Below are 11,504 nucleotides of genomic sequence, written 5' to 3' on the forward strand. Positions count from 1 at the left end.
CAACTACATACAATGATAATCGTTTACTCGGTTTAGTTTAGTTTAGAAATACAGCGTGGAAACAGGCTCTTCGGCGCACCGAGCCCGTGCCGACCAGCGATCCCCACATATTAACACTATCCTACACACACAAGGGACAATTTACACTTCTATCAAGCCAATTAAACTCTAAACCTGTACGTCTTTGGAGTGTGGGAGGAAACCAAAGATCTCGGAGAAAACCCACGCGGTCATGGGGAGACCGTACAAACTCCGTACAGACAGCACCCGTAGTCAGGATCGAACCCAGGTCTCCCGTGCTGCAAGCGCTGTAAAGCAGCAACTCTACCGCTGTGCCGCCGTGCTGCCTTTGTCGGTTATAGCGTACAATCGGCAATAATGGATAGCATTCCCTCCTCCCAATGGTCCGTTATAACGAGGGTTTACTGCATTGTGTTTTTGCATTCCCGTTGTATTGAACTATCTGTTTTTACAGTTTATAGTTGTGATGACCGGAAGGAGGGCTGTGTTTTCTGTACGCCACAAAAAAGTTGCACGGTAAGGAATATTCTCTTTTAATTAATTTTTAATGTTGAGATTGTGTCAATATAACTTTCACTGAGTCTTGCATTTCGATATGAATGACATACATCAATTCTAAATTTCAGTTCCACTAAAGCTAGATACCGGAAATGAAAAATAAATTCCTGGAGATACTCAACAGATCAGGCAGTATCTGTGTAGAAAGAAACAAGGTTAATGTTTCAATAGGACTGTTCTGATGCAGGGACATCAAGCTGAAATGTTAACTTGTTCTCTCTCCGTGGATGCTGTCTGACCCCCCGTAGTGCTTCCAGCACTTTTGGTTTCAGTAATCTTTTTCTTGAGATTAAGGAGTATGGAAACTAATGTTAATGATCCTTAACATGGTCCCAGTTCAAATCACACCAATAGCAAGATGGCAAGTTTAGTTTAGTAAATCAAGGGTGGTATGGTGACATGGTGGTAGAGTTGCTGCCTTACAGCACCAGATACCTGGGTTCCATCCTGACTACGGTTGCTGTCTGTATGGAGTTTGTACTTTCTTCCCATGACCTGCGTGGGTTTTCTCTTGGATCTCTGGCTTCATCCCACACTCCAAAGACGTACAGATTTGTAGGTTAATTGGCTTTGGTAATATTGTAAATTGTGCGTTGTGTGTGCAGGATAGTGTTAGTGTGCGGGGATTGCTGGTCGGCTTTGACTCAGTGGACCGAAGGGCCTGTTTTTGCACTGTATCTCTAAACTAAGGGATCAAAATATAGGTTATCATAACGTTAATAGAAAAACATCATCAGTTGCTTCCTTTACAATTTTCCTCTCTTCACATAATTTCAGAGATGCCAGTTCCATACATACCATACTTTAGAGCTGTATGTAGAGTCTCATGCCCAGAGTAGGGGAATCGAGGACCAGAGGACATAGGTTTAAGGTGAAGAGGAAAGGTTTAATAGGAATCTGAGGGGTAACCTTTCCACACAAAGGGTGGTGGGTGTATGGAACAAGCTGCCATCGGAGGTATTTGAGGCTGGGACTATCCCAACATTTAAGTAACAGTTAGAGAGGTACATGGATAGGACAGGTTTGGAGTCATATGGTCCAAAGCGCAGGCAGGTGGGACTAGTGTAGCTGGGACATATTGGCCAGCGTGGGCAAGTTGGGCCGAAGGAACTGTTTCCACACTGTATCACTCTATGACTCTTTGACATACATACAATCTTCTTGAGGCCTATTATGTGGCATATTATCAAATATCTTTTGCAAGTGTATATGTATCAAGTCAGCTACATTCCCTCATTAATCATCTGCATGACTTAATCACAAATGATTTGTCTTGAACAAGTCAGTTCTGGCTTCCTCTACTTGATCCACATAATCCACTTGTTGACATGATCGCTATTTAGAACTTGCCTCATGCTAAACTGACCCATCTGTCCTGGTTTTATTCCAACAACCTTATTTCAACAAGGTTGTTTACGTAGGCAGATTTCCAGTGATTGGGCACCATCCCTGGACTTGTAGTTGTTTGAAAGATCAAGGCCAACCTTTAATTTCCTCACTTCACAATTTAGCATGCATTCCTCGTGACTAAGTAATCTCTCCACTTTGTGCAGTTAGCTTTTCTAATCCCTGTAATTAGCATATCCAGAATTATAATTTCCCTTTTCATGGTGTAAGAAAGAACTGCAGATGCTGGTTTAAATCGAAGGGAGACACAAAATGCTGGAGTAACTCAGCGGATCAGGCAGCATCTCTGGAGAGAAGGAATGAGTGTCGTTTCAGGTCGAGAGTCTTCTTTAGACTCAAAGAAGTCTTCAGTAACTCAGCGGGTCAGGCAGAATCTCTGGAGAGAAGGAATGGGTGACGTTTCGGGTCGAGACCCTTCTTCAGACTTGAAGAAGTCTTCAGTCTAAAGAAGTCTCGACCTGAAACGTCACCCATTCCTTTTCTCCAGAGATGCTGCCTGACCCGCTGAGTTATTCCAGCTTCTTGTGTCGACCTGTTTCCCTTTACTTTGTTGAGCTTCCATCAACATCTGGCAAAGACTTTTAGACTTTACACTTTACAGGTACAGCACAGAAACAGGCCATTCGGCCCACCAAGTCCACGCCAACCACTGATCCCCTTACACTAACACTATCCTACACACAATAGGGACAATTCACAATTTTTCTGAAGCCAATTAACCTCCAAACCTGTACGTCTTTGATGTGTGAGAGGAAACCAGAGCACTCGGGGAAAACCTACGAACTCCATACAGACAATCAGGATTGAGCCCGGGTTTCTGGCGCTGTAAGGTGGCAACTCTCCCGTTGCGCCACTGTGCCGCCTCCTTTTGTACCTCAGCCGCGTGCTCTGCCTCCATCAGTAGGCTCCCTTTTAGATCTCTCGTTAACCCTGGTCCTTTTCCTGCAACCATACTCTTGTCCACATGCCTACAGAAGGTACACAAAATTGCTGGGGAAACTCAGCGGGTGCAGCAGCATCTATGGAGCGAAGGAAATAGGCGACGTTTCGGGCAGAAAACCCTTCTTCAGACTGATGGGGAGTGGGGGGGGGGAAGAAAGAAGGAAAAGGAGAGGAGGAGGAGGAGCCCGAGGGCGGGCGGATGGGAGGGTGGGAGGAGACAGCTAGAGGGTTAAGGAAGGGGAGGAGACAGCAAGGGCTAGCCAAATTGGGAGAATTCAATGTTAATGCCATAAGGACGCAAGGTCCCCAGACGGAATATGAGGTGCTGTTCCTCCAATTTCCGCTACAGAACATGTTTAGTTTCTGCCGGTCTTATCTCACACTCTTGCTTTGCCTCTCTTATTTCCTTTTCCCACTCTGAAAGTTATGTAATCAGTCAGGTTCTCATTTATGTAAACAACTTGTCATCTGCCACACACTTTTATTCTGCTCTGTAGTTTTAGTTTCCATTTTTCAATCATGCTTTGTGCATTGACTTTAATTTTCCTGTCCTTCTCCCTAATAAGAAACTTCGTCAAACTCACTAGCTTTGGGGGAGGCAGCGGTAAAGTTGCTGCCTCACAGCTCCAGAGAACCGGGTTTGCTCCTTACCACTGGGAGCTCCGGTTTCCTCCCATACTCCAAAGGCGTACAGGTAAAAATTGTACATTGTTCCTAGTGTGTAGGATATGTTCGTGTGCGGGGATCGCTGGTCAGCACGGACTCGGCGGGCCGAAGAGCCTGTTTCTGCGCTGTGTCTCTATACACTAAACTAAACTAAACTAAATTAATCTCTGCCACCTAGAACTGGTAATTTATAAAACTCTTCTTGTGCTAGGATTCGATCGTTACGTCTATAAATCCAGACCGTGTGGCCTCATCAGAGAGGAACACATTGAGCATTGTTGGGAAAAGGCTAAATGTTGGATCGAGAGCTTCACTGCAGATCCATGGGATTGCTGACCACAGTGCAGACATGTAAGTGAAAACAGTCACAGACTGATAGTCAACCCTTTTTGAATCTTATGGACTTATCAAAAGAATTTTAACACGGTATGCAGCATTCTCTATCAAAGTTGAGATAACCAGATATGCTTGTTTAAACAAATGTGTACAAATGGTGCAGCTGGTAGAGCTGCTGCCTCGCAGCACCAGAGACCCAGGTTTAATCCTGACCTCGGGTGCAGTCAGTGTGGAGTTTGCAGGTTCTCCCTATAACCACGTGGATTTCCTCCGGGTGCTCCGGTTTCCTCCCACATCCCAAAGACGTGCGGGTTTGCAGGTTAATTGACCCTCTGTAAATTGCCCCCCTATTGTGTTGGGAGTGGATACAAAAGTGGGATAACATAGAATTTCTGTGTCATGTTCTTACAAAGAGTCTGCACCTAAATGCAAACGTGTCTATTCTTCAGTGTTCCTGGCAACGTCTATGGTTTGTTTTCAATGCTGGGGAACAGATACCCAAATGTGCCCTGATTTGCAAGCAGATAATGAAGGACAAATAAAGTGTTTCCCCCAGCATCAGTTGTTCCCCCCTGTCAAACACTGAGGTCATGGAACTTGGCATTGCAATAAAATGTTGTTTCTTTTTTGGACATTTCTACTTCCAGATCAAACGATTGCACGATTGAGAACAGCACTTTGGTGAAATGTGTATTACCAAAGGCAATCCATGGCAAGAAAACTGTGTGCTTGTTATATGATTCTGAAGAGGACTGTGCGGCTAACAGAACTGCTTTCCTGGAGTATGTCACCAACATCCGTGTGACTGAGATTCACCCAGCAGTTTCCTGGCTTGAGTAAGTATGGCAGCAGTGTTGCAAGGGATGGAATGGTAATGCTATTTTCTGAGTTTCAAATGGTATTCTGGCTGATTGTACCTTGCAGGAGATAGAATCATTGAAAATAGGTGCAGGAGTAGGCCATTCTGCCCTTTGGGCCAGCACCACCTTTCAATATGATCATGGCTGATCATCCAACCCGTTCCTGCTTTCTCCCAAATCCCTTGATTTCATTAGCCCTAAGGGCTCTATATAAGGAGATTATTCATGTTGAAGGCCGAAATTAGGTAGCAAGCTGTTCGGAGGAATCGGTCACTGTACTCATAATCACAAGCATGGCATTAATGATGGGTCACCGAGAATGAAGGGGGACCACGGTGGCGCAGCGGTCACTGTGGTGCAGCGGTAGAGTTTTAGGGCAGTCACGGGTGCAGTCTGTACGGAGGGGGAGGGGGGGTGGGAGCCCGCTGCCATGTGCGGCAGCAGGCAGTAGATAAGACCGTTCACTACTTTGTAACTTTGTCGGGCACGTGGCCACACTTGTGCACTGCCCAGGTTGTATGTAAAACAAAGATTTTCACTGCACCTAGGTACCCATAGAAACATGTGACAATAAAGTATCATTCATCCAGTGATTTAGATTACAGCCATTATGGCAAGGCCTGGAAATGGGAAACCACAACATGCTCATCGAGGCTGGGGAGTAAAGGGAATTTGGACACGGTGGTGCAGCAGTAGAGTTGCTGCCCTACAATGCCAGAGGCCCGGGTTCAATCATGACCATGGGTGCTGTCTGTATGGAGTTTGTAAGTTCTCCCTGTGACCGCGTCTCCCTGTCCCACACTCTAAAGATGTACAGGTTTGTAGGTTAATAGGTTTTGGTAAAAATTGTCCCTCGTATGTAGGGTAGTTTTAGTATGTGGTATGTATGACAGGCCAGAGGGTGTGTTTCCATGCTGTCTCTCTAATATCTAAACTCAAAATCTGATGTCAGGGATGTTGGTTTGTGTGATGGTCTAGGCTGTGTCCACAATTTGCTGCAATTTCTTGTGGTCTTGGATGGCGCAGTTCCCAAACCAAACTGTGTTGCATCCCGACAAAATGTTTTCCACGGCGCATCTGTAGAAGTTGTTGGGAGGGTTGTTGGGATCATGCTGAACTTCCTAAGCCTTCTTGGGGGTAGAGATTAATTCCAAAACAGTAAGACTTTAATTTAAATAATGATCTATGTTACACAAGGTAACATTGATATTGGTCACCAGGATATCAATGTCAAATGATATTTGATATCCCATGTCAAATATCACACATTACGTAGGAAGATGCAAACATATATTAGTCTGGCCATAAATGCCAAACCTTAGTCTTGTTTGATACAGAGGGACCCCCCTGTCCTCTACTAATATTTATCTGTTATTGAAGTCTTGATTTCTTCTTTCTGTTTATATTTACAGTGGAGGACGAAGAATGACAATGAGCGGCAAAAATGTTGATGTGGTTAAACAGATGCAGATATCATTATCTGAAGGTCGCAGGTCATGGATTGTAAGTTCATTTTATCTTCCTGTTCCTGAAAGGTGCATTAAACGTGGAATAACTGATTTTTCAGATGGTGACATTACAATTTAATTTGTAGGTCAACTCTGTATGTTAATGCTGGAGTCATAGTCATAGAGTGATACAGCGTTGAAACAGGCCCTTAGGCCTAATTTGCCCACACCGACCAACACGTCCCATTTACACTACTCCCACCTGCCTGCATTTGTCCATATCCCCGTCCAAACCTACTATCCATGCATCTGTCAAAATGTTTTCTAAACCTTGTGATAGTCCCTGCCTTAACTACCTCCTCTGGCAGATCCTTCCATACACCCACCACCCTCTGTGTGAAATGGTTACCCCTCAGATTCTTATTAAATTGTTTCCCCCTTCACCTTAGACCGATGACCTCTGTCCACAAATCTATTCTGGGCAAGAGACTCTGTGCGTCTACCAGATCTATTCCTCTCATGATTTGATACACCTTGCTATCTGTTTGTTGTCTAGAATTGTTCAGCTGATCAAGGGACCTGGACCTGTGAATCTCCATTTATGCAAAATGGGATTCCAGGTAACTACTCTGTATTTTTTCACCTCTGTGGATCTGAGCAGCAAGTCAATATGATATACCACGAGAATCCTATATTTTACTACTTTACAAAGGTTATTGACGAAAAACAACTCCTGATAACAGTGATGGTAATAAAAAGCTCTTTCATTGTTTCAAATGCTTGACATCCACAGCTCACTTATTTTGAGGCATTCTCTAACTTTTATTTCTCCATTGACAATTTTTTTTATTTTGCAGCGAAAGATAGATAATTTAGATCTTTCTAAAAGTGACGTTAAGATCTTCATTCCCAGGGGTGCAGACGGTCCGTTGGAATGTAACATTACAGCAGTGATGGCCGACAAAATAAAATGTGTATTAATCACAAATGACATTTCAATATCAGAATTAGAGGTACATTCAAACGATTGTTTTTATTTGTGCTATTTTAGTGGTGAGATCATTCTTTGCACCGTCTCTTGTCATAGAGCGTGGAAACAAGCTCTTCAGCCCAACTTGCCCTCACCGGCCAACATGTCCCATCTACACTAGTCCCACCTGCCTGCATTTGGCCCATATCCCTCGAAACCTGTCTGATCCATGTATAGAATTTTTCATGGAGGTAACTAGTAGAGTAGATAAGGGAGAACCAGTGGATGTGTTATATCTGGACTTTCAGAAGGCTTTCAACAAGGTCCCACATAAGAGATTAGTATACAAACTTAAAGCACACGGTATTGGGGGTTCAGTATTGATGTGGATAGAGAACTGGCTGGCAGACAGGAAGCAAAGAGTAGGAGTAAACGGGTCCTTTTCACAATGGCAGGCAGTGACTAGTGGGGTACCACAAGGCTCAGTGCTGGGACCCCAGCTATTTACAATATATATTAATGATTTGGACAAAGGAACTGAATGCAACATCTCCAAGTTTGCGGATGACACGAAGCTGGGGGGCAGTGTTAGCTGTGAGGAGGATGCTAGGAGGCTGCAAGATGACTTGGATAGGCTGGGTGAGTGGGCAAATGCATGGCAGATGCAGTATAATGTGGATAAATGTGAGGTTATCCACTTTGGTGGCAAAAACAGGAAAGTAGTTTATAACCTGAATGGTGGCCGATTGGGAAAAGGGGAGATGCAATGAGACCTGGGTGTCATGGTACACCAGTCATTGAAAGTAGGCATGCAGGTGCAGCAGGCAGTGAAGAAAGCGAATGGTATGTTAGCATTCATAGCAAAAGGATTTGAGTATAGGAGCAGGGAGGTTCTACTGCAGTTGTATAGGGTCTTGGTGAGACCACACCTGGAGTATTGAGTACAGTTTTGGTCTCCTAATCTGAGGAAGGACATTCTTGCCATAGAGGGAGTACAGAGAATGTTCACCAGACTGATTCCTGGGATGTCAGGACTTTCATATGAAGAAAGACTGGATAGACTTGGCTTGAACTCGCTAGAATTTAGAAGATTGAGGGGGGATCTTATAGAAATGTACACAATTCTTAAGGGGTTGGACAGGCTAGATGCAGGAAGATTGTTCCCGATGTTGGGAAGTCCAGAACAAGGGGTCACAGTTTAAGGATAAAGGGGAAATATTTTAGGAATGAGATGAGAAAAACATTTTTTACACAGAGTGGTGAATCTCTGGAATTCTCTGCCACATAATGTAGTTGAGGCCAGTTCATTGGCTATATTTAAGAGGGAGTTAGATGTGGCCCTTGTGGCTAAAGGGATCAGGGGGTATGGAGAGAAAGCAGGCACAGGATACTGAGTTGGATGATCAGCCATGATCATATTTAATGGTGGTGCAGGCTCGAAGGGCCGAATGGCCTACTCCTGCACCTATTTTCTATGTTTACCTGTCTAACTACTTCTGAAATATTGGGATAGTCCCAGCCTCAACTATCTCCTCTGGCAGCATGTTCAATACACCCACTACCCATTGTGTGAAAAAGTTACCCCTCAAATTTCAATTAAATCTTTTCCCCTTCACCTTAAACCTTTGTCCTCTAATCCTCAATTTACCTACTCTGGGCAAGAGACTCTGTGCATCTAACCCGATCTATTCCTCTCATGACTTTACTTCGGAGTCACGTGAGTGACTACTTGAAGACCCCGCCAGCACGCATGCGCGGTATATCATCTCTCGCATTGCGCAAACGACAGGCTGGTGGAGCGCTGCTTCCAACAGATCGGACCCGAAAGTAAGTTTTTAACTTTTTCAGGTGTCATTTTTACTGCAGGAAACGTTCAGAGCTCCTGCTGGAGGTCCGGGGTCGGAACCCCAGTGCCACCCGGCGCCCTTCTACAGGGACCGCCGGGGGGGTGGGGTGCTTGGGGGAAACCTCAGCTACGGGGACCGTGTGGAAGACCGCGGGTAGAACCGTGCTTGGGGGACACCCCAGCTACGGGGACCGTATGGAAGACACGGCTAGGACCGCAGAAGAGCGGGTAGCCAGCGGCAAATTCAGAGTCCGGCTGCCCGAGGAGGGTAAGAGCTAAAACAGGAGTCTGAAAGGCCTAGACTGGTCAGGCCAGGAGGGTTCCCCTCGGACATGGGTTCGTCCTCGGACGTTTTACCCATCCTGATTGGCCATGGAGGGCCATATCAGCACAGGTCTCCTCGAGAGCCTGTGGCACCACCCTTTTCAGGGCTGCCTACAAAACTCCCTTCTGCAAAGGTGAGCGCGAGGGGTCAGTCGGCAGCTGGCTCTGAACTCGGAAGCATGTCCGAGGAACAGGTGCCGGCTGGGAGATACCATGCACCTGGAAAGACATGGGGTCCACATACACCAGCAGCCCTACGCTCCAATCAAGGACGGAAATCGAACCCGCATCAGGGGCTTTTTGGGCTTACCATAAAACCACCGGTAGCCATGACGGTAGGTGGGTCTGGTTCTTTCCGAAACATGGGGTCGTGGACCACTTACAAGAAGGTTGGATGAGATTAGTTTATACTGCACAGTACAAGCGAGACAGTCTCGGAATATGGCTGGAGTTGTCGCTTTAGGCAGGCTCGCTATTATGACAGATGAGGCCTGTTCATTATCAACAAGCTCAACTCACATGTGCAGTATAGACATTGAAACTTCGTGACTATTAATTCCCATGGGGTCAGCTTCATTCACAGGGCACCGGAAATACCTGAAATTCAACTGGATGGGGCAATGATACAGTTAAAAACATTGCAAAATAGGCTAACCAGCCAGGTTATTTACGAATTTAGTGCTTCGGCTGCTCAGAGCTAAAAAATATTGTTAAGAACTATCTGGATGAGATTTAAGCGCTGTATTTTGCAAAGTTAGCTGTATCAGCCACAAAACCCATTTGAGAAATTGGGTTCTCATCTGTCCAGATAAATTTAAGTTGATACCAACTGAAATTATTGATTATTGGGATTACCTTTAACTCTATTAATCATCTGTGACTCCGCCCTGAAGTAAGGGGTTGGAATTAATTGAAGCCCGTAACAAACCTCTTCAAACAGCCTTCCGTTCATCAAGTATAATTGACTATTTATATTGGCTTACAGCTGTGCTATTTGGGCCTTTGCACAATCAGAACTATATAGCATGCAAAAGAAGTATGCACTCAAGTACCATGTGGTCTTTGTTACCAGCTCTATGCTATTCCACTAAATCAGTAATTCTTCAGTTAAATTACAAACTGATGCTATTGTTCACAATGAGAAATTGCTCATGCTCATAGTTACAGATGTGGATGGGAGAGTTACCAATTCTTCAGTTACATGGTATCAACTACCTATAGACACTGGGTGCATTCGGTGGATTAAAGGTTTATGCGAATATGCCTAATCTGCATGCTCTAGTCCAAGTTGATACACTTCGGTGGTGGTAAATGTTATTTACATGGGTGCAAACAAGTCAAAATATCCGGTGATAGTTTACCCAAAGCTCATTACGGTACACAATATGGGTGTTGGATCACAAAGTATTAAAATACATTGTGAACATTAAAGACCAAGATGCTTGCATCCAGGCTCAAACACCAGTGAAAAAAAAATGTGGCATATGTGGGGAATGATAGAACCTTATATAGTTATTTCTAGACACAAGTATTGGTCTAGCAGTGACGCGGGAAACCATCCTCAGCATGATATCAATTCATTGACTTACAGAGACTGAGAAGACCGTTCCTACGACTCGGGTTGTTAAACCAACCATGAACGTGCTCGCTGCAGATCGCAGGGATAGCACCAAAAAATAACATTATTTCCTCATAAAGAGATGGGAGGTATTTGTTTTATGATTATATTACATAATTCAGCACGGATGACTGACGTCTTGCTCATATGAGGGCTTGACAATCATTATGTTTAAAGTGCCATCTACTATACCTAAAGTGCTTTCATCATACTGGCTGGGAGGAGAAGAATCCACTCTGGGGGTTCACCCTCTGAGTTCTGGATTATGAAGGATATCTGCAACTCGAAAACTCCCAGGCCTAGGGTCGCAGAGATATGGGGTGTTAACATTGTGCTACGTCGCTTCGCTGAAGGGCTCCAACTACATCCCTGTCCTTGGGCTAACTCACTTATAAGTGGTTATGCTCATAGAGCTGCATGCAGCACAACGGGTCCAGTCATTACATAAACGTTGACTGGATAGGATGATTATATCTGCAGGCTAAATAACACTTATGTTATGACTTAG

At 44.7% G+C, this 11,504-nt stretch overlaps 1 long non-coding RNA gene across 1 annotated transcript; it reads left to right on the forward strand.

Annotated features, from left to right (window-relative positions):
* Positions 1-493: 493 nt before the first annotated feature.
* On the forward strand, positions 494-4,745 carry LOC116985043. The gene is made up of 3 exons (XR_004415196.1): positions 494-537; positions 3,806-3,945; positions 4,578-4,745. It is a non-coding gene; the product is annotated as an uncharacterized LOC116985043 (long non-coding RNA).
* The last annotated feature ends 6,759 nt before the right edge of the window (positions 4,746-11,504 follow it).

The sequence above is a fragment of the Amblyraja radiata genome, chromosome 21 (genome assembly GCF_010909765.2).
Source record: "Amblyraja radiata isolate CabotCenter1 chromosome 21, sAmbRad1.1.pri, whole genome shotgun sequence".
In the NCBI taxonomy this organism is placed as follows: Eukaryota; Metazoa; Chordata; class Chondrichthyes; order Rajiformes; family Rajidae; genus Amblyraja; species Amblyraja radiata.